The sequence below is a fragment of the Heliconius melpomene genome, chromosome 2 (assembly GCF_056956725.1).
Source record: "Heliconius melpomene rosina isolate 202511_hmr_F chromosome 2, ASM5695672v1, whole genome shotgun sequence".
Classification (NCBI taxonomy): domain Eukaryota; kingdom Metazoa; phylum Arthropoda; class Insecta; order Lepidoptera; family Nymphalidae; genus Heliconius; species Heliconius melpomene.
The window spans coordinates 5,066,073-5,091,116 of NC_140390.1; the positions used below are offsets into that span (position 1 = coordinate 5,066,073).

Genomic DNA, 25,044 nt, shown 5'->3' on the forward strand with positions numbered 1-25,044 from the left:
AATGGCGAAAATTAATGCTGTGCTTTTTACCAGAGCGAATAAAAATACTAAAAATATTAATACTAAAAAATAATTCATTCCCCCCGAGTGGGGATTGAACCTACGACCGTCGCGTTCAGTCACACGACCGTCTCTACCACTGAAGGATAATAATTTATTTATTTTAAAATTTCATTTATTTCAAGCAATTATATATATACATATATTTAGATATAGAAACACAACAATTCACAGACCACTTATCTGACAGTGATCGAGAAGTGACATATATTTTTAAATTATCCGGAAATAAATTCAACATTCTCCAGATAAACGAAGAATGTTGATAAGTGGGGAATATTTCGTAAATACTACACTTGAAAGTCGATGGTGAACGAAATTCTTTAAGATAGTATCTTATTTTTAGACGAGAATGTTGTTTTGAGGGCGACTGTTTGTAGGTTCGATTTCCACTTGAGGAAATAAAATAATTAAAATTCATATTTTCACTTCTACGCTCTGATACGATGCAAAAGGCGGTGTTAAGTACCGCCACTCAACAGGCAATGCCTCTTAAATTTCAGTAAATTTGGGGAACGGATTGTCTTAACAATAGGTTCCCTCTGCCTTCCCTGCCATATGCGGGATACAGCGTGAAGCTGTTTTCTTTCTGATTTATTTATTTTTTTACCTTTTAAGATCAACTTTGGAGCTAACTAAAAAAATAAAGAAAAAATAATCAAATCGTATATAGTCTGTTGACATTAACTTGTCCTTAATAAACCTGTATCTAAATAAATAAAAATTTTACCTTAACAATATTAAATTCCTTTGATTGTTGAAACGTTATCTGAAAAAAAAATAGAAGAAATAATTATTAATTGCCGTGAATAATGACACAGTTATTTAAATAAATAACGATAACTTTTATGATATTCATTGATTTTAAAGAAAAAAATATTTAATTTCTTTTTGCCTTAAAGAAAAAGGATTACATTTTTTAAAAAAGATTAACAAAAAAGGAAAAAGAAAGAAAGGTATTTTTCCTATATATTAGTGAGAGTGTTTTTGAAAATTGAGAATGAATATCCTACGGTGTTGTCATAATATTTAAAATATATTCGTGTCACAGGTGTCACTAGACAAAAAGTGGCTTTTGGTGGAAAACAAAAACACCTTTCATTAAGTCTTATTATAAATAAACTAGCGGACCCGGACGCGGCTACGCCTGCTTGAAATATAAGAATATAATTTCTATAGAAATATACTATTATATTTATTTTCATAAGGATGAATATCAAAATGACGCGGTAACGAACGCGGTCGCGTAGCGACGACGGTTGTTATTAACATGGCAGAATAAATTGCATGTCAAATTAGAAAGTATTTTAATTTATTAGTATATATGTGTAATGTAATATTATATAGCCTATAGCATTTCTGAAGAATGCAGCTTTCGTACAAAACAAAAACAAAGTAAATCGATCCAGTAGATCCAGAGATCTTAGCGTTCAAACAAACAAACAAACAAACAAACTCTTCCGCTTTATTATATTAGTATAGAAGTATAGATATAAATAAAATATGGAACTTTTTTTTTCAGCTTCACGCTGTATCACGGATGGAGGAGCGGCTGAGGGAACTTAGTGTTAACGCACTCCGTTTTGCTTTTTCACAAGGGGGACATAAAGGAACTATTTCATTTTCTCGAATGGGAATCGAACCCATAACCTACATCTGCGTGAAGAGCTGTTATGCCACGAGTTAGACTAATTAACTATACATCTGGGTTAAGAAATAAGTATTGCTACACGGAAAGGAAATGCGAGCCGCTTGCATTTCCTTTACGTGTGGGCACTCGCGATTCTTTAAGTTTTCTTTTATTACTTTGTCTATTTATCTTTTTTTCTTATTGTAAAACAAGGAAGATATTACAATAGAGTATTTCGAAGAAACATCTTAAGGTTTCTAGACGAAAATTGTTTACGTTGTTTTTAATATGGAGACAAAAACTTGCAAAATAAAAAATAAACAAGACCAGAAATATGCAATTCAACAGACCATTAGAAGATACTTATTCTCATATAAGCAAGGATAAGGATATCCTTACAAAATTTTTCATCGACTAGAAATGTTCTTGAAAAATAAATTTACTGAAATATAATTTAGTGTTTATTTTATTGAAAATTCTTAGATTAGGCCCTTGATGTCTCTATTATCTCTGTATTTATATATTTTTAGTACATATTGCTTCCCAATAATTTACCTTACAAAATATATACAGGCTTTGATCGTATTTATTTTTATTCAATAAAACAGCTGCAATACTTGTAAGAGTTAGAAATTATATAATATAAAATTACCTACTTTAAAAACTTACGTTAACCTTAATCTAACACGTAATTTAATTATTTTAATCAGTTCCATTGCAACTAAACAATTTTCTTAATTAATTTTATGTAACTGACTGTACTACATTTGCAGGTATGGTCTGCAGAAAAAGTTTAAACAAAATAGCTTATTTAGGGGTGAATTCTAATAAACCATGAAACGTGTGTTCAATGAAATATTTTTAAGAGTCGAAATTTCAAATCTTTAAAAATCGGTGGCGATTTGAAGATTTTTCCATACAAACTTTCAACCCTTTATTTGCACCTTTAGGGGTTGAATTCTAGAAAACTATGAAACACGTATTCAATTAAATACTTTTAAAAATCTAAATTTCAAATTTTATAAAAATCGATGCCGATTTAAAAATTTTTCCATACAAACTTACACCCCCTATTTCACCAGTTTAGGGTTATAATTTTTCAAAATCCCTTCTTAGTGGATGTCCAGATTACGAAAGTAAACTTCTGTCTAAAGTTCACGTTTCTACCATTAGCGGTTACGGCTGTGCGTGCGTCTTACCTCAGTCAGTGAGGACAAGTCCTTTTATATATATAGATTAGGTAAGCTATTATAATATAAGTAATTGTTTTGTCTTATTTTAAAATAATTAAATAATATTTTGGCATTTTGAGCATTTGAATTATGTAAATGATTACTCTGTGGAACACATTGATCAATAAATAAGTTTAAATTAATTAATTATACAGTTAGTATAGACAAATTTAACTGAAAGAACAATAAAGAAGAACAGTATTAATTTAAGTAAAATGGTTAAGGTTAATGTGATTTTTACCATATATTTAAAACTATAAAATCAGCTTCACACTGTATCCCGCACACAGCAGGGTAGACAGAGGAAACCTAGTGTTAGAACACTCCGTTCCCCACTTCTTTCTTTTTTTTAAAAAAAAAAAAACTAATTGTAAATAATAATAATGATTAAAACAGTAAAATTAAAGTTTCTACATAGTATTTTTAATAAATATTCCAAAATTTTTCATTTTATTTCAAAACTCTTTAAAACTAATGAAAGATTTCCATTTTTTTACATAAGTTTTGATTAGCAATTACATGCAAATAGATTTATTTAACACACAACCGCAAATTGTGTACATGTTACGTGACTATATTAAAATATATTTATTTAAGGTTATTTATTATATGGTTTTTTAAATTAATATAAAATAGAAACAAAGTTAAGTTGATATTAAAATAGTTTATAGAGTACTAGAGCACGCGCGCAGCTTCCCCTGCTTATTTGGGGGTGAATTCTAATAAACCATGAAACACATGTTCAATGAAATATTTTTAAGTCTCAATTTCTAATTCTATAGAAATCAATGGTGATACAAAGATTTTTCCATACAAACTTCCAACCCCTTATTTACACCCCTAGGGGATGAATTAAAATAAACCACGAAACATGTGTTCAATGATATATATTTAAGAGTCTAAGTTTCAACTTACTAAAAATAATATTCATAAATTATTTATTTTTATAGTCTATAGAGGCCGTCGTAGCGCAGCGGCACAAGGGTGTGACTGTAACGCGACGGTTGTGGGTTCGATCCCCAGTCGAGGAAGTGAAATATTTATATACGTTTATATTTCCATTTCTTCGCTCTGGTGTCGAGGCAAAGCGCGGCGTTGAGTTGTACCACTCAACACGCAGTGCCTCCAGAATTCGACAGAATATGGGGAACTTAAAACTAGTTTCCTTCTGCCTACCCTGCTGTGTGAGGGATACAGCGTGAAGCGTGATTTATTATGATTTTTTTTTACTGAAAATAAACCATAAGTAACTAGTGAAGTGAGACCTAGCATATTCTAGCCTAGCATATTAAATATTTAATTTCTTCGAGTCGGAATCGAACTTACAACCAGTCGCGTTTAGAATAACACACTTGTGGCCGTTTGCCACGTACATGACAAGAAAACGATATATAAGAAACTTCCTATAAACAATATTTACAATTATTCGCATCGCTTTTTCTTCCGTATGTTGGTATTCCATATTAGGTTTATTTCTACAGTACAATAAGAGTTCCTACGAGTACCTACTTATAGCACAATGACCATATTTTTAAGTAAGAAATTATTAAATTAATTTATTATATTTTGTATTGATTTGATTTACACCAATAATACTTATTAATATACATTTTTCTTCGTTTTCACGCTGTATCCCGCATGTACTAGGGTAGGGTAGACAGGGAACCTGTGTTAAGGCACTCCGCTCCCCGCTTTAAGTATTTCGTTTCCTCCAGTGGGAATTGAACTCACAACTCACACCTAATTCGAAGAAAATGTTATTATATAATTAAAATTTTACTTTAAAAAGTATTTATATAAATTGGTATCCCAAAAACATGTTTTTTGCTAAAGTCGACCATGATTTAGATGGTTTTAGATAATCCCAAATTCTTATTTAAAATTTATTTAACCTTACCTTTTCCAATCCAAATATTTATATGCAAATGTTATCAAACTTTTCGACTTAAGTAAAAAAAAAACATTGCAAGGGTACGCAGAGGGAACCTCGGAAACTAGTTTTATTACTCTATTCCCTATATGATACTTCCGTTCCCCACTTTCCATTGAATTCTGCAGGCATTGCTGCGGTGCTCAACACCGCATGTTCCTCGTTACCACAGCAAAATTACACAATTTTATATAAAAAATAAGTACTGTATAGTCAAGTTCATATCTCATAGATTAATAAACATAGTTAAATTAATTTAAAATTTAATCTTGAAATATTTAAAATGCTATAAATTATTTTTTTAATCTAATCTGCAAATGCCTTTATATTCTTATTAACAATAGAGAAAGTACAAGAAAAAGAATTATAAAGATTTACGTGTAAAGTTTAGAATAAAGAAATATTTTCTCAATATAAAAACAAATATAGCTGATGACTTAAACGGAATGTAACAGGTCAACCGCCTTACCTTGACTGGAGGGCGCCCGGTCCGAGCAATGTTTACTAGTCGACTTTCAAGCGAATACGACAATTGAATTGAATAATTTGTTTCAAGTAAACAAGAATACACAGCAGAGTAGGCAGAGGGAACCTAATGTTAAGTTCCCGTTCCCCATAATTCGTTAAATTCTCCAGGCATTGTTTGTTGAGTGAGTGGAAAAGAATTTAACGTCTCGCTCACCTCGACACCAGAGCGACGAAATGAAAATTTTCGACGAAACTATTTATTTCCTCGACTGGGAATTGAACCCATGACCTGTTCCGTTTACAGTCACATGCTTATGCCCCTGTTCCTCTCGTATATTATTGTAATAAATAAAATAAAGTTAAGTTAATCTCTAAATGTAAATATTTTTACGCTATAAGCAACGATGAGTTCATACTGTCTTACATCATTAATATTTTCCGTTAGGTAGCTTTCTTAACTGAAACGTTGAATATACATATAATAGATGTTAATTATGCCGTAATGTTGTAATGCCTCTAGAATTCGGTGGAAAGTGGGAAACGTAACGTAGGTGTCTTAATGGGAACGACGAGTCTAAACACTAGGGTCCCTGGTTCCCTCTGTCTACAATGCGTCCCGTACCCTAATTATCAGTGCTTTATGTATATAATCAAAATTGAGAAAATTTTCAGAAAGTTTAAAGAAAACTCTTAGGACATATATCATCATCATCATCATCAACAGCCATCTTTTGTCCACTGTTGGACATAGGCCTTCCCCAATTCTCGCCACCACACTCGATCCTCAGCTTTTCGGACCCTTCGCTATATATATATATTTTGTAACTATCGCTAATAATTCATTCCCTCGAGTGGGAATCGAACCCACAACCTGTATAAAAAGTAAAATATCATAAATAATTTATTTTTATAAATTTCTCAGTTGTCTGAAACGCTCATTCCACAGAGTTATTATCGCAGCCTTGTTAGACTTTCGCCGAGGCGATAGGTCAGGCTATCTCATGGAAAATGATCAAGAACAGGTTTAACCTCATTTCTCCGTTCGTCTGTCTGTCCAGTCCACATTTGTACGCGTTATTGAATGTAAAGACGGCTCCAGATTGCTATCGTATAAGCCTGTAATCTCTTATCGTAGTGACGGAAAGAAAAGTTGCAAATAACGTATAATTTACATAGATACAAGACTTTCAAACAAATAGCTATAGCTGGTCCTACTGACCTCAAAAAGAACTTCGTAATTATATTTGTCGGTAGTTATATTGGATATTAAACACCTGTTCACTTTATGCTAGATCACGCTGTATACCTGGGAACCTAGTGTTAAGGCACTCCTCGTTTCTCACTCTACGTCGAATTTTAAGTAGGGGAACTCAACGCCAGGCGTTGTTGCCAGAGCGAAGAAATGCAAAATAATAATGGGAATCGAACACACAACCATCGCGTTACAGTCACAACCCTGTGCCCCTGCACCATTACGGACTATGCTAGATAGAAATGGAGATGCTCAAGCTAATGGCAAGTAAAAAAACAATTTTAAATTAAACTAATTTGTTACGATGTTGAAAAATGAGCCAAGAATTCCTTTGTTTTCTATAATGTTTCAAAATACCAATAATCTGTGTTTCTCTATATAAAACATACTTATCTATATATCTTATTTATTAAATCTACAATCAATAGTAAAATGAAACTACCTGGGAGCGAGTAAGAACTAGTTCGTAGCAAAAAAATTAAATGGGAAAAGAACTACCGCATATTTACGCACTGGCCTTACAGCTTACACTGCGTAAATAATTCTTTGTTAGAATGTATTGATTCGAGTATATTATTAATCTGGGCTTTATTTATATATTTTTCATATCTGGGTCGTAAAAAAAAAAAAAAGATAAAAGATTATTCTTTTGAAATTTGTGTTTGTAAGGAGTTTTTTTCTTAGTTACGTAGGTATTCATTTAGTAAAAAGCTTAAAAGTATTTCGAAATATTAGTATAGCTTGTTATAGTGAAACTAAATGCTAAGAGGTAAAACGGGGTTCGATTTTTATAAAAGATAGATAAGATAAAATTTCTTAGGTCATTTTTTTATATTTTATATATTAAATTGTATGTACACGTTTAGCTTCTTATTTACTTGTTTAAGATAACATACCAGTTCTTGACTGAAATAAACTAAATATATTATGGGCATAGTATTGCAGGCCATGGTTTAGAAAGCCCTGGCTAAGTCCAGTGAATGTTAGGGGCAGCATGAAGGTCGCTCCGTTCATGACAAAGGCATATAGATGGACATTGGACATTCTATTCACAGATAAATTATGCCATCTCTTGTGCTATTGAATTTATTAATATTACAAGGCCAATATCCAATTTTATTATATTACTTAATAAAAATTAATAAATTATAATTAATTTTATAGTAATTATACTAGAGGACCTTTTGACTCGTGATGCGTTGCCATAGCAACGTGTATATCACTTTATAATTTAAACAAAAGTGTATATTTTTTATATTTTTAAAGTGTTATTCCACACTTAAGAAAGTATAAAAGAGTATATTGTCAAATATATTTGTTTCATTTATTTAACGTATTTTTTATTTAATTTATTTAACAAACTATTTGCATTTCCTCGAGTGGGAATCGTCCCTACAACCTGTCGCGCTTACAGTCAAACGCTTATGCCCTTTCGCCAGAGGTGGCCTCAATGCTGTCTTGTAAATTAGAATTAAAATTATATTTAAGACGAAAATTATTATTCTGATAATATTTCTTATTATCTATTAAGTTTCAACTATTCTGTCTGTGGATTATGCAACTATGATATCAATTTTACGGAATCAATTTGTAGTAATTGGCGCGTCGGTCCCGCAAGTCGGCCAAGTGCCTACTGAACTAATCGGACAACGATTCAATTCCTTATAGGTCAAAACCCCGATGTTTAAGATACAAATAAAATACAATTGAAAACTATGCAGTTAGCTTCATTTATATAGAAGTAACTAGCGGATCACCCGCGGCTTCGCCCGCGTATTATTAATTTCTGTCTCTATGAGTACCTACGACCTATAAGTGACGTCCATGCTAAATTTGAGACTACTGAGACATTTGAGACATTTGTAGTAACGAAGTTTCATACAAACTTTCAACCCCAAAAACATCCCCTTAGAAGTCGAATATTGCAAATTCCCGTCTTTGAGAGCACCTACGTCCTATAAATAACTCCTATGCAAAATTTGAGATTCCTAGCACAAATAGTTTCTGAGATTTCGTGATAAGTGAGTGACCTTTCGATTTTATATATATAGATTATAGGTAAATATTTAAAAAAACAGTCAAATGTGAGTCAGACTCGTATACCGAGGGTTCCGTTAGTAAGTACAATTTGTAAAAGTTGACATATTTAATTTTGCGGTCGTACCTATGCACTCTTTGCGAGCTCACTCGCTTCTTGCCAAATTTCAAAACTGTAGGTCCACGAGAAGTCTTCTAATTTCATATAAAATGCAGCAAAAACGATACATAACTTAGAAGATTGATTTTCCCTGTGCTCCAAGGGACCGTAAACCTAAAAATTTGATATTAATTACATACATACGGATAAAGTGTTTCTATAAGAGTTCCGTATTTTCCTTTTGGTGTACGGAACCCTAATAAAAAGATATATCGAATACATTATAAAAACATAAATCTTACTTTTGTAAAAGGTTTTTTCATGTAAAATTTATAAAAATTATAACGGGAGAGGTAAAAAAAGGTAAAATACCACAGGTTTAACAAATTAGTCACGCATGCCCAACTCAACAACAATGTCGAAAGCGTAAAAAGTAATTCAATTAATCGCCGTACGCAAGTTGAATTCATTCTGTATAAGGTAATCCTTGATATTGAAATTCCATAGTGTTTTTTTAGTAATTCGACAATAAAAAAAACAAGCTTACAAAAAATATAAAAAAGTAAAATATGAGGCACGCGATCAAGAATCGAACCTGCGCCATTAACGTTCCAGACACACCTTCTAAAAACTACAGGTACACGTAAGATGAAAAGTGTTATTACATTATTTTTTATCATCATTAAATAATATACTGGAAAACTCAAAAAGTAAGTTACTTTTTATTTTATGAATGTAATTGGTAATTATGAATTTCTTTCTATCGAATTTTCAATCTCGATTTGTTAATTATTTTTTGGCACATTAATTTAAAAAAAATGTAAGACCAAACGTGTTTTAAAACTGTACAAGAAATCGAGTTTTAAATTATAATAATATAAAACATACATTATATGTAGTGCTATTTCATTTAATAAAAAGTTATAACACTTTTCGACAGAACGATACCAAAACAATATAAAGAAACTAGTTCTTTGTACGCACCGTAACGAAGTGAGGATCGCAAAACCACTTATATTATTTTTTTAAGCTTCTTAAGATTTTATATAAAATATAGATATTTAAATATGCGCTATTTTCTGATAGATATGTATATTTTTTTTATAGGACAGGTCGGTCAGATAGCCTCTCTGGCCAATTCTAGAGATATTGCACGTTGAATGACAGAAATTAATTCCGCCACTCAACACACGCTCACGCTTTGGCCGCGCCTTTACCCATAAGTGGGAATTGAACCCACTACTGTCTCGTTTACTACATCCTTAATGTATGTCTGTATGTTATGCTATAGTTAAGGAATTATTTGTAAAGAAATTAGAGAAAGTGCAAGTACTACACGCCATGCTGTGTCCATACTAACGTGTAGTGACAAACCAATTGTTTTCACCGGGTTGCGTGAGTTGAGTAAAAGTGAACAGGTGTAGAAGTGAAGTCAGTTTTTGTTTTCACTAAAATATAACATAAGATTTTTATATTATTTATTGTGAAATAACCATTGCTATATCATTATTAATTAGAAAACGTATAATAATATAAAAATGTCTTCTTTAGCGACGTGCAAGGTCTATAGGCTACGTTAAATCCATACCTATATTATAAATTCGAAAGTAACTCTGTCTGTCTGTCTTTCTGTGTTTTACGCAATCAGGCCCAAACCGCTAATTTAATTGTGATAAAATACTCATATAGAGATACTTGAGGGTCTCGGGATGAACATAGGTTACTTTTTTTTTCTCATATTTATAATATTTTCGATATATACTAATATATTAAAATACTTATTAATTTGACATGCGATTTATTCTGCCATATTAATAACAACCGTCGTTATGTGACCGTTGCTAAGCAACGATTTGCAAAGTTTGCTGTTAGAAAACGTCACCCAATATGAGCTTGCTTAACGCATCTCTCTATTGAAAACTGAAAATAATTTCATAAATATATTTAATAAATATTCGCATAGTTCAATCGGGCGAAGCCGCGTTCGGGTCCACTAGTTTATTATATTTTTACTAAAACATTTTTATTGAGGCCAGTCGTGGTACAGGGGCACAAGCGTGCGACTGTAAACGGGAAATGGAATACAGTGTTTTAACATTAGGTTCCCAGGTTCCCCACCTACCCTGCTATGTGCGGGATACAGCGTGAAACAAAGAAGAAGTGAAATAACACTTTTAAAAAATGTTTTACTAACATTAAATGACTAAGAAATCATGGTTCAATAGCTTACTAGTCCAACGATATAAGCTTCCAGACCTTCTATGTCATATACTGTTGCTTTGTTTTCGCTCTACGCTTCATTTGACGCGTATTCTCAATAAATTAACTTTTTACGATAATATTTCGCTTTCAAATATGGTAATAATGGATCCGGTTAACGTTTCCTGCCTATTGTTCTAGCTTCCTGTAATGACAATTGGAAGAATCTACAAGAAGCTATAGAATTTTTTATTAAACAAATATTAGTATAATAATTGATAAGTTATCAAAGAAATATTTACTAAATATTTTATATATTTTGCTTAACAGTTTAGTAGTTACGTGGACAATCGACAGACAAATAGATACAAATTAATTTATTTAAATAAGGCATTTAAATTTAAAAAATATGAATTTTTGACTATCAAAATAAACAAACAGAAGATTTAGCTTTTTGTATAACCATAAATATATATTTAAAATATTAATAAACAACAAAAGTAATAACATATTATCTATTACATTCAAAACAGATTAAATATATTTCTAAAGAATTAACAAAAAAAAACGTCCATGGCGGCTTTAAAGAAAGAAATTTCACATTATGTAATATTTATCTGTAGTTTTATTGACATGCCACACGCGTAGCGAAAACGACATTGTGAGAGTGTTGGATGTACTCACTTTCTTATTTATTACTATTTAATTATATAGTGGACGATGTAAAACATAACATTTTATATACATTAATATTCAATTTGTCTTCTATAAGAATGGATATGTGCAAAATATTAGTAAAAATTTATTAATAGAAAATTTAAATTTATTTATTTATAATTTTTGCCTCTCAGTACCTCCAGAATTCGGCGGAAAAGGGGGAACAGTAATATTTTAATGAGAGCTGAGTTTCTTAACACTAGGTTCCCTAGTTCTTTCTGCCTCCACTGATATATGCGGGATATAGTGTCAAGCAAAAAAATAAAAATACCTAACGAGTCTAATGACTAGCAAACAAGTTTATAAATATAATGTTTTTTAATTAATAGAAAAAAAAACCTAGAAATTCTCAATTGCAAAATCAAATACGTAAAACTAGAATAACTATCTCGTTCTTAGCAATTTAAAAAGTCGACATAATTTCGATGCGTTATTAAATCCAATTAAAGCACCAATATATGATAAAACAAACAACATTAGCCTATTACTGGAATAATTTACATAAAAAAAAATACAGTCGAATTGATAACCTCCTTCTTTTTGAAGTCGGTTAAAAATGTAGACTAATTGCGGCCATTACGTGTAATCTACAAGGTGACCTAATCTAACATGGACGTCGACGATCAAATATTTATTTAATTCAAATTAAGGTTGACCATGTGACCAGATAAGCAGATTCATAGCTTCTCATTGTAGAACAAGAATTTACGTTTATGGAAGGATTTACTTTCAAACCAGTAAATATTTAAAATATTTTAATTTTGTAATATACCTACTTATATTTTGTTTGAAAATCACCTGGGAACCTAGTGTTAAGACAGTGCGTCCCCATTAAGACATTTCTGTTCCCAACTTTCCGCCGAATAGTAGAGATATTGTGTATTGAATGGCGAAATTCAACGCCGCGCTTTGAATCGTTACTGGAGCAAGGAAATAAATAAATAAATACAAACTAAAAATACATTATTTGTTCAACAGATTTTACACATAAATAATTGTTACAGAGATATCCTTTTAAGCAAGTAATGCCTGTACTAGGAGACCCCGCTCTTCCAATACAATATGTAAGTGAAAATATTAAATATTTTATTTCTTCGAGTGAGAATCGAACTCATAACCTATCGCCCCTACGCCACGTATGGCCTCATACTTTTAAAATAAGCTGTTATCTCAGGTTCTAGTGTCAACAAATATTGTTATCTACGTAATCTGAGGCACTAAGTAGTCGCTTCGTAAAAGTAATCAGGGACGAAGCTTTTTGTCAATTGTTTGTTAGAAATTTAGAAAACTTAAGAATATTTAAATGTGGATTAAACAGTGATATTTTAAGTTCGTTTTAAATTTTCATATTAACATGTGTGAATTATTTTTCACTTTTTTTAACTTCACGCTGCATCCCGCACATAGCAGAGTAGGCAAAGGGAACCTGGGGACCTAGACAGGACACTCCATTCACATTATGGCACTTCTCTTTCTCCCTTTCCGCCGAATATAGGAGACGCCACTATTTTTATTATTTTACATTTATTCGTTGAAAATAGCTGTAACACGAATGGAAAGTTAATTATGACAGAAATATTTTATTGTCTGGATTTAAAACTTACTTGAAAGAATATTTATGTTTATTATATACATACACTAGCGACCCTCTTGCGGCTTCGCCCGCTTTAACTACTGGATTATTCATATAATGTATATTTGCAAAACACTTAACATAATGTGAATATTAATTAAACCCTAATGCAACCCGCATTTTCGTAGTTTCAATAAGGATTTTCCAATTGTTTTACACAGCAAAGATTTTTTAGTAGGTACCGTAATTTTAAATCTGTGCTACTAATCTTTTCAAGTACTTATTAAAATATATTTAAATATGTTTGCTAAATCATCCAAAACGTATATCTTAAACGGACAGGAAGTAGAGAACGCAGAAATGCGTCACTAATCTCTTTGCGTTTCTCTCAAAATGGAGGATGGAAATAGTGAGAAATACTTATTTATATATAGTATATTTAGTATACAAAACGTTAAATATTAATAAAAGAAAATAATAAATAAATAGATAATAACACGAAGGTGCAAAGAAAGTGACATACATAATTGAAACGCCCGCAGGGTTTATTTTATATACGTTTAGAATTTAAATTTCACTATCCATAGCTTCTCTAAGAGGCTTACAATTGAAAGTGTCTAGAGGACAGGTGTAGAGTTTCTGTGTTTAGTCAAATTTCTCTCTCGTATTTCGCACCTTTGTATGTATGATATAACCGCCCAATCGTGGGAACGTCCATATGGTGAAAACAATAGACTTTTATTTATAGGTTTGTTGAGAAATATTGGATTATAAGGGCAATGTAAAGTTGAAAATTTAAGTCAGAGTTCTAACTTTTTGCGGAATTCTTGAGGCACTGAAAGGTGGAACACAACGCCGCGCTTTGCCTTGTTACCGAGCGAAGAAATATTAAATACTGTATTTTCACGAGTGGAAATCGAACCCAAAACCTGCCGTTTACAGTCGCATTGCATCAGCAACAGCAACAACATAATAATTAATTTCGGGAAAAATCTAATCGAATTTTAAAGACAAAATATTAAATAGCAATTGAACTAAAAAAATATCTGACGTAATATTGATACTTAAAAATATTTTATTGCTTCGTTATATAATTATATAATAAATTATAATGTATAAGAATATAAACTAGATATCAAGGATATCTCTATTAGGTCAACTCATTCTAAGTTTTATAACTTTTTACGGCAACGTGACCTCAAAGATATTGACACCCGACCTCTTTGTCAAGAGCGAATAAGAAACTATTACGTTACACTAATTTAGTGTTTGATTTATTATTTATAAAGGCTGCAGCAGGGTAGGCAGAGGGAACCTGGGAACCTAGTTTAAGACTTTCATTCGTAACTCTCTGATAAATTTCTAGGGGCTATTAAATCACAAACTCAAAATATAGTACAACTAAGTTTATCAGGTTTACAATAAAAATGTTAATAAAATTATTTTTTCAACATTAACAAAAGTTGGTAAAATATATACTGTATTTAATATAAATAATATTTATTATAATTTTAATAACTTATTAAGAATAATTTTGTTTGTTAACAGCTTTCCACTCTATTATTACCTCGTTAAAGGAAATAGCTTTTAAAACTCAAATGGTAGTAAATCCTATATCATTAAAAGAACACTTATACATCGTTAAAGAATAATTTAAGCAGTTACAGTTGAAATACTGTTACGTTATAATTATTTGTTAAGTTATTATTTAGAGGCCTTCTTCATTTCTTCGAGGATTCTCGAAAAAATGAAGAATTTAATGTTTTAATTTCTTCGCTCTCCTGTCGAGGGGAGAGCTCAATATTGAATACCGCCATTCAACACGCAATACCTCCAGAATTCGGCGGAGAACAGAGTGTCTTAGCACTAGGTTCCCTCTACTGTGTGCAAATGCAAAAAAAATAATTATATTATTTCTATTGACACCAACTTCAATGTAAAACTAATAAAGAGATTGTTGATTTCGAATACTTTTTCATTAAAATATATATAAATATATACAGAAGATGCAAAATACTTAATGTTAAGAATTCATCTATTAAATATTTGATATACATAATTTTTTTTATACAGGTAATATCAGTCAAAAGGTTATCTAAATACCATGCTAACGAAGCTTATAATTAAATAATATTATCAAAGAAAACTTGATTATATATTATTATATATATTTTTTTAAATTTTTACGTATTTTATAATGGTGTTCATTAAGGAATTCGTTAAAAGCAACCTGTTTTAAATTAATGTCCTTGTGATTTATGTAAATATACTCGTATAATGAGCAATAAATTCCGCCATCTTATATAATAATAAGAGGCCAGTCGTGCCAGTCGTGGCCAGTCAGTGACTGTAAACGCAACAGGCTGGGTTCGATTCTCATTCAAGCAAATAAAAGTATTGAATATTTTCATTACTTCGCACGCATGCCTTCGGGACTCGGCGGAAAACGGAGAACGGAGTATCTTAACTTAGGTTCCCTCTGCCTTTCTTGAAGCTGTAAAAACATTAAAAAACCTTAAGCAATGATAAATATCTCACCTAATCTGATTCCACAATTTTTCCGACGATAATGAATCTGTAAAAGAAAAAAACAACGTTATACAAAATATATTTCTGGAAATCTATTAAACAATTAAGGGAAAAACGTTTAAATTGGATAAAATTGAAAGAAAAAACACCGATAAAAATTAAATTACTCATTTGATATTACATTAATATGGGGAAAGTGGTGTAAAACGGCCTAATGGCGCAAAATAATACGCTCGTAGGATCCAACTTTCACCGTTTGACGTACGCCGTATATATGTATATTAAAAGTGTTGATGCTTCATTAGAAATACCCACTTCAGTATAATATTCTTCACTTTTATTTTCTCTTTCTTTTTCCAATATAATTCCAGCGTAAAATATATTTTCTTACATATAAATATGTAATAGAATTAATATACGAGTATATACTGTGAAGTAATAAATAATGCAAAACAGATATCAATCGTTTTTATATAATGTTCACGTCAGTTACACTCTCACTATCCGTTTTTATTTATTGATATTAAAATCGTAATAAATATTGTTGTAAAAATCGCAATTTTTTTTAATTTTTCTTTTGAACGACTAAGGAGGGTAGTTTTAATATTTTTTTTGTCAAAATACCTAATAAAAATCGTTCCTTAGGCATTTTTTAACGTGTTTTAATTGAAACTACTTACATATATTAATAGTTTAACACAGTTGGTTTTTGTGGGTGTGTGGGTGTGTTTTATTACAATGTCTCGAACTCGGGTGTCTCTTATTCTCTCTGTCTACTGCTATATAAGGAATAAAACATGTAGCTGATTTGAACATGCTTTTGTTGTATTTATTTTGTTATTATTATTTTAGAAGAGAAAGTCAATTTTCTGTTCTCCACTTTTCGTAAAGTCATGATTGTTCAACTTTTGGGTTGGTTGACAACAACTTCTTGAGGCCAGTCGTGGTGAGTGACATAGTGATTGTAAAGTTGAGTTCCCCCACTCAAAACACAATGCCACCGAAATTCGACGGAAAGTGGGGAACGGAGTGTCTTAACACTAGGTGCGGGATACAGCGATTTAATTTAATATTTTAACTTCTTGAAAAACTCAAAAAACTTCACATTATGCATATCTCACTCACTCATATCTATATATATAAAATCGAAAGGTCACTCACTCATCACGAAATCTCAGAAACTACAAGTGTTAGGAATCTCAAATTTTGCATAGAAGTTACTTATAGGACATAGGTGCTCGCTAAGACGGGAATTTGCAATATTCGACTTCTAAGGGGTTGTTTTTGGGGTCGAAAGTTTGTATGAAACTTCGTTACTACAAATGCTAGGAGTCTCAAATTTTGCATAGACGTCACTATGACGTAGTCATGGAGACAGAAATTAATAATAACATAGTTCACGCGGGTGTAACCGCGAGCGGGCCGCTAGTTTACATATATATACAATACAGAATGTGGCTATAGTTACTTCTTTTGTTTTATTATAACGTTGTTACTTTCTTAATGTTTAGAAAACGATGCGATAAGTTGAAAGCAATTATATTATTTTGTAAGTTTACAGAGCATAAAATGACATCTTTAGCTCAATTTACCTATATAGTTGGAGTCTTTACGTATGCAATACAGAAGACAACGTTGTTTTAAATTACGGTAAAGGTAAAAAAATTTTTTTTTTTCAGAAATTTAATCCTTACGCATCTTTCATAACTGGATCTAAATTTAAAATTTCTATAGATACTCATTAAAATTATATTCCTAATATTTGTTTCCAATATATATAAAAAAAATTAAAAAGATTATTTCAAATGGATTTGCTCATCCCAAGACGATTTAATAATAAAATATTAGCATAATTTGTTAAGAATTTAAATAAAATAGTTAGAGGTGAGCATATAAATAAATATAAATGAAATATTTGCAATCAGCTCTGAATACATAACTTGACTGTTTACTTAATTCCATATTATTTGTGCAACCTTTGAGAAGTTTCATATATTTTTTTGAAACGTTTAAATATGATGAGATCACACCTTACGTAAATCGTCAATGTTGGTTAAAACCGTCGCTCCTAAGAACTTAAATTTTTCGCAATAACGATTTCGTATATTTATTTATATGTAAGAAATACGAAACTAGGAAATATTGCACATTTTAAACATGCATCTCTACCTAATTCTTCTAATTTGTGAATAGAGACACTGGAAAAAAAATCATTTTTTTAAATTTATTTAGCTTATTGCGATATTCCGATTATTAGCAGAGTAGAGAAACCTAGTGTTAAAACACTCTGTTCTTTACTTTCCGTCGAATTTCGGAGGCATTGAGTGGCGGGGGTTACCAGAGTAAAAAAAATAAAATACTAAATATTTTATTTCTTCGTTTACAGTTGCACGCTTGTGTCCCTGCACCAAGGCTGGCCTCATTTATTTATTTATCAATTATTTTGACGAATTTAAAATAAAAAAAATATCAAAAAATAAAAATAAATTAAAAAGTATCTACAAACAAAAAAATACAAACAAACAAACATTTACTCATCGTAGAATAGAAAAATATTGTATAATAGAAACTCGAATAACAATTCAACAGATGAAACGTCTAGTGATGTGGAATGAAAAAATATTATTTCAATTTAATAAGCTCTTAATGGACTTTTAATGTACCATCAAGAATCACCACCATAGAATTTTAAACAAGCAGTTAAGTATATTAACAACAGTTAGGAAGGCCAGTCGTGGTGCAAGGACTCAAAGTTTGACTGTAAACAGGTTGTAGGTTCGATTCCTACTGGAGAATTTGAATTAATATTTTCTTTGCTACGCTCTGGGGTCGAGGAAAACCGCGGCGTTGAGCGCTGCTCTAGTATTCGTCGGCAAATATAGAAAGGAGTGTCTTAATAATAGTTTTCCCCCTCTGCCTTCTCTTCCCTAAATCTTAATTCGTGAATATTTATTATAAATTGCCAATTGCATTAATATATTTAAAATCTAGTAAAATTTTAATTTTAAATTCATGTCACAACCTAGTAAAAGTTGTGGATCTCAGGTGAGTCGGTGTAGAAATTTAATTAATCTACACATCTGATGTAAACTATTGCCGAAATAATTAATTTTATAAAGTAGGAAATAAGTCGAAATTAAATAAGTGCACCATCCTTGACTTCATTTTGTAAGTCATAATTATTATTATTTTTATTTAATTAATAAAATTAAAGTTAAATTTAATTTAATAGAAGGTAAATTTATTTAGTACATACTCATATGAGTACTCTAACATGGAAACGAATATTTACGTTTCCTTTTTGGCAGGAAAAGATATAAAAGCATATTAAAAAAAACTAATAATAATATATACAGCTACGTTTTAGATTCTTAGAGGATGTGCGACTGTAAACGCGATATGTCGTGGGTTCGATTCCCGCTCGAAGAAATTAAATATTTAATATTTTCATTTCCTAACTCTGATAACGAAGCAAAGCGCGTCGTTGAGTTACGCCACTAAACATGCAATGCCAATATTCGTCGCAAATTTGGGAAATGTCTTAATGGGAACCAAATATCTTGACACTAAGTTAAAAAAACGTCCATATATTCACAGTATCTATCGAATATTCTATATAAGTTACATAATAAATTAAAATAAAATTATAACTTAACTTTAGTTCCCTTAGATTCAGTGCAAACCAGCCATTAAATCACGCGTATCTCGCTATGGTATGGCCCTATGGGTATTCTATATTTAGCTTGACCGAACGATCACCCTGGCTGTTTGTCCGGTACACTGTTTACACCATAAGTACTGGTCTGCAATAGCTCTTAGAAGAGAGAGAGAGAGAGAGAGATCTATCTATCTATCTCTAGTTTTGCCTAGACTTAGTAATTGTTAAGGCTGGTATGCCAAATATCATCAAATTCAGGAGTTATTTAGGTTGTGAGTTCGATGCCTACTAGAGGAAATCAAATGGAAATATTAAATTTCCATTTCTTCCATCTGTTGTCGAGGCAAAGCGTGGATTTGGGTTCTGCCACTCAGCACGCAATTTCTCCAGAATTAGACGGTAAGTAGAGCTAGCTCCTAGCTAGCTACCTCTCCCTACCCTGCTCGATGCGAGTACAGCGTGAAAAGGAAAAAAAAATAGTTAATGTATAAAGACGAACCAAATTATCAAATATAAATTATAACTTAACCAATGATTTAAAAAAAGTAGTTCCTATATTGTTATATTTTACTCTCCTTAATTGGTATTACATAATAGAATTGCCAACAAGAAACTGATCGAAGATTCGCTAATAATTATGGCGAAGACTTTCGAATGTAAACGTGGATCGCTCGAGATCCATGTACGAACGAACGTATTTACAATGAAAGTGTATCGAATTGATGATTTATATTTTACGTAATTTGTTTTTAATGGAAATATTGATATTTAACGATATCTGTCTAAGTGGGGAACGGAGTATCTTAACATTAGGTTCCCTCTGCGTACCCTGCTGAGTGTGGAATACAGTGTCTAAGAAATTTTAGAAGGTATAGTTATCTAAGATAATTTTTTGAGGGTCACCCGTTTTTAGGGATATCCCGCACACAGCAAGGTAAGCAGAAGGACCTAGTGCTGAGACACTCCCGTTTCCAATTTTCTGTCAATTTCTGTAGGCATTGCAATGGCGAAACTCGTTTCCTAGGATAGGAATCGAACCCCCAAAACTAAACAAAGAATCACTACCAAGCTTTATTAGATAAATAGTGTATTGTACTACTAATTCAACATAATTTAACACACTAATAGGACACGACTTCGTCATTAGATGGGCGCGAAAACAATCGTAGCTGACTGTTTGAAATATACAAAAGATCAATTATGTTTTGATAAATAACATAATTTGAATTTGATTTCATTGTATTCCTTATATTGTTGAATGGAAAGGAAAGTTGACAGAGAATAATTAATCTTTTAAACCATATACGTGATTACTGTTAAAGAAAATTGGTCAAGTGTGAGTTGGATTCGTCTACCCGGAGTTTCGTACTAATTTCGGGATTGTAAGTTAACGAGACGTATAACCAATAAACGATGATAGTTTGCTGGCGTATTATCATTTTGTATGAAATTAACTATAATTACAAATTTATTATGATATTTTTCTATGAAGTACTGAAATATATTCACTTCTCGATTTTCACTAAAATGCAGCTTGCACCTTTTAATTTATTTATTAGGTTAAGTAGAAATTATTATTATAAATATAAATGACGACTGCATTTAGAAAAATAAGTAAAATGAATGGCCGTTCTCGTATTCCATTAAAAAATAAAATTATGTCGATCGTGACAAGCAGTGAGAACGACCCACAAAATAATCAAGATAGCCGCATTGAAATGGTATCTCACCAGATAAATGTCTACGAATTACAAATTTAGCATTTTATAAAAATATATTTTATAAAGTTTATGTAAAAACGTAATTTTAAAAAATCACTTATAGAGTAATTTATGTTTACAGTAAGTATAGCGTATTTAAATAAGTGTATACACTTGGGGCCTAGTCTCACCATTTAAGTCACTTTTCTACTTAATAAGAACCTAAGATATTTCATCGTGACTGCCTTCCTCTAAAACAGCATAGTAGGTGCTATTTTTAATCCTGCAAACGTTTTGAAATATATATTGTTAAATTTAAGTACCTAAACTAGGGCTCGTAGATATAAATCAGTCTCAAGTCTGAGATCGATCTTGAGATGCAGTTTTCATTCATAGATATGTTATTTATGAATGAGTACGGCATCTCAAGATCGATCTTAGATTTCAGAACAGTTACGAACGAATACGGGTCTAAAAATCCTATGAAATTTTCCATTTAAAAATCCTATAGTAATTTTGAACGGTATAAATTGTACCACATTACATGTTTGTTAAAAGATTATTATTTATGACGACGATAATTTTCTATAACACTGTAACTTATAACATACTGTATGACGTATAAAATAGAGTTCAAATTTGTTTGTAATTATTACCTAGTGTCGGTAATCAAAATAAAAAAAAACAATCGGCTACGGGTCGTCGTCTAGGATTCCGAGTGAAACAAAAAACTAAAATGACGATTGTAACTCCTAAATTTTATATTTTGAAATATGAAGAAGGAATTCTGTTTTTATAGTTGTTTTTAACTTAATAAATAGTATGGGCCATAATATTATTTCTATTTAATATCTTGTCAAATATATTAAAAAAGGATGTTCATTTTTATTTCCCTATAGCAGGGTAGGCAGCAGTGTTAAAACACTGTTCTCCACTTTTTGCATGGGCGTATCTAACGATATTTTCTGGGTGAACTTGGACTTTAGCTTTGAACAGATATTTTCACGAAAAAGTTTTTTTTATAATAAAGTTATATTTTTTATTAAAATTTCTGGGGTAAGCACAGACCATCCAGTCCCCCCTATACTTACGCCCAACTTTCAAGACCTTGTGTGATGAGTGACAGAATTCTATGCAGCGCTTTATCTAATGAATGAATGAAAATAATTTAAATAGTAATTTCTTTTATTATTTGCGTGCTATCGTTGATGTCTTTTGTATTGAACTTATATTTATAGAATTTGATAAATTCAAATCTTATTTATTGTTATGAAATATAAAGGTCAAGTATTGGTATTAATAAAATGCTGAACTGAGAAATATATAGTAATATAGAAGCTAGTATTTTCATTTAAGTTACATAACTTCGACTATATTTCGTGCCTTATATGTATTTAACGAAATTATTATATGTAATTAACGAAGTCATGGCTAAGGAACATCAAGGAATGGACTGGAATTAAAACCGCCGTAGATTTCATTCATTTGGCTAGGGACAGGACCAAGTATGCGAAGTTGACTGCCAACCTTCATTAGTTGGAGAGGCACATTAAGAAGAAGAACGAAATTATCAAGAAAAAAATTTACATTAAAAAAAATGTATTACAAAACTACAATTTTCGTTATAATATTAAATTATTGAACACTTTTAGTTCAATTTTCATAAAGATTTGTATGGAAAATAGAATTACAAATGAAGCGTATAAATAGGTACTTATAAGACGCAGTCTCTGACTTCCATGAACCAAAACCCAAAGTTATATAATTTCCTTGGGTTCTGGTTTCTCCTGCATCACAACCAAGATTCAGGTTTTTTTTATGTACTTGTTTTATTATATTAATATTTATAATACTTGGTAATAAGTGTTGACAATAAAAATGTCATTGTTTGTACAACTAGAAGTATACAAGCAATATTATTATTTACAATCTTAACAACGACATGCCAACAATGTCGCTATCGACTGGTATCGTTTTGCATTAAAATGTAATTTAATGTAAATAGACAAAGATATATCAATTTATAATTGTAATATTAAAAAGCAAGCTTTACGTATTTAATTAATTTAAATAATACATATTTATATTTTTTTAAAGTATTTTTGCCAAGTCAAATTTTCGTTTAACAGAAATGAACTCCACTTTTCGTCATCATCAAACGCCTAGAGCTGGAATTTTCTTACGTTCACAGCTGGATAAGTCCCCTGGCTTCCCCTAGCATTCAACACACTTTTTGTAAGTAAAATTCCTAATAAGATTTCATGATGTACTTACAACGAAATTAGAATTTTATATATAAAAGAAATGCCATAAATATGTACAAAAATTTGTTTAAGGCTTATTACCTTACACAGTATGTTCAGTTATAGCAATAAACATATACTTAGTTTAACTAGCACTATGTAATCTCGAATCAGAATTTTCTGATAAGATGTTATCAGTAGAAATAAGAAAATTGGTTATAAACTGGTAAAACGTTTATTACTTGCTTACGACGCACGTCTAGACTGTAGACGATAATATTCATTTATTAAATTTATATGAAACAAAAATCTTTACTTTTAAAATTGTTTATAGTTTAATAAAATATATTAATTATGTGATAAGAATATATTGTAGTTAATTTTAAAAAATAACTATTTAACGAGACGTAATCTTTCATATTAATTTGTATAGACCAGTGGTTCCCAACCAGTGGTCCGCGAACCATCAGTTGTCCGCAGAAGCCTAAATAGAAGCCTACAAATGGTCCGCGAACAATTTAAATTTTAGTGCGGTGAGTTTATATTGATTATACATACAAAGTGAAATATTAATATAAAAGTGGTCTTTGAGCAAGAAAAGATTGGGAACCCCTGGCATAGACTATGTGTGTGCAAATAATTTGTATGAACAATGTATGGAGAACGTTTCAAAAGTGTAACTTAAACGGCTTCGGCTTTCGGCAACGGTAAGAATGTTGTGGGGATTTTTTATATTGTAGCTTTGTATTTGTGGATTTAGAGCCAATGTCATTGATATTATTTTATAGATGACAGTTGAAGAAGCCATTTCATAGTACTATAACTAAGGCGGCCACGAATACCAAACCCGCCAACAAACACAACTCCATTACAACAATGATCGTTCATTAGAAGGTTTTTCAATAGTAGTATTATATCAACTAAGGATTTCTTAGAAAATAAAGAAGGTAATTCAAAATTTAGATATATTTACATACCTACTTCAGATGTACAGACATAGGTACGAACATCGAGAAATAATTTTATATAAATAATAATCAGTATTTAAATACCACAGGTAGTACAAGTAATTAACGTATTACGCATTGTTATAAGCTATAATTGAAGACAACATAAAATGTACGCACACACATATCTTACACTTTTATATATATATATATATATATATATATATGTGTGTGTGTAAAAAATATGTGTGTGCATACGTATATATTATATATATATATTCTTAACTACGTATTATTCACATACCATTAAAATATCTAACACATCATTATAGTTTTTTGTCGTATTGTATTGTATGTACAGATTTCATTTGAATATCTACCGTTGTATCACTTTTAAGAAGTCACGCTTCAACTCTAGTACCAGCTACAAGTATTTAAATTATATGACTAGGAAAAGTAATAATATTTTTATAAATGAATTATCCATTTACTTTTCCCCCATTTCAATACAATTCTAACCTTATTGATTGGAACAACTTACCGATCGATCCGTTAAAGCACGCAATCCTAGAAATCACAAAATTTTAACAACACTACAAACTTCCAAATACACTGTCTTTTGTCCAAGTCCAACTCTCCGGGAGGGGAAAGAGAGTTGGTGAATAGAAAGGAACACTAATGTTAATGCCAATTATATTATTGTTATATATCTTTTTCGTGGATTCAAAGCGTCAAGCTCTCGCGGCGGTTGGCGGTTCACTGAAGGAAG

At 30.9% G+C, this 25,044-nt stretch overlaps 1 protein-coding gene across 2 annotated transcripts in view; it reads right to left on the reverse strand.

Moving 5' to 3' along the window:
- LOC146540521 (uncharacterized) overlaps window positions 1–25,044 on the reverse strand; it is a 69,732-nt gene extending 44,688 nt beyond the window's left edge. For both annotated transcript variants that reach the window (XM_085200564.1, XM_085200555.1), the window contains exons 1-3: window positions 24,817–25,044; window positions 15,737–15,773; window positions 791–829 (exon numbers count right to left, since the gene is read on the reverse strand). The gene's annotated coding sequence lies outside the window, so the exon portion shown is untranslated. The remainder of the gene's footprint in view (window positions 1–790; window positions 830–15,736; window positions 15,774–24,816) is intronic.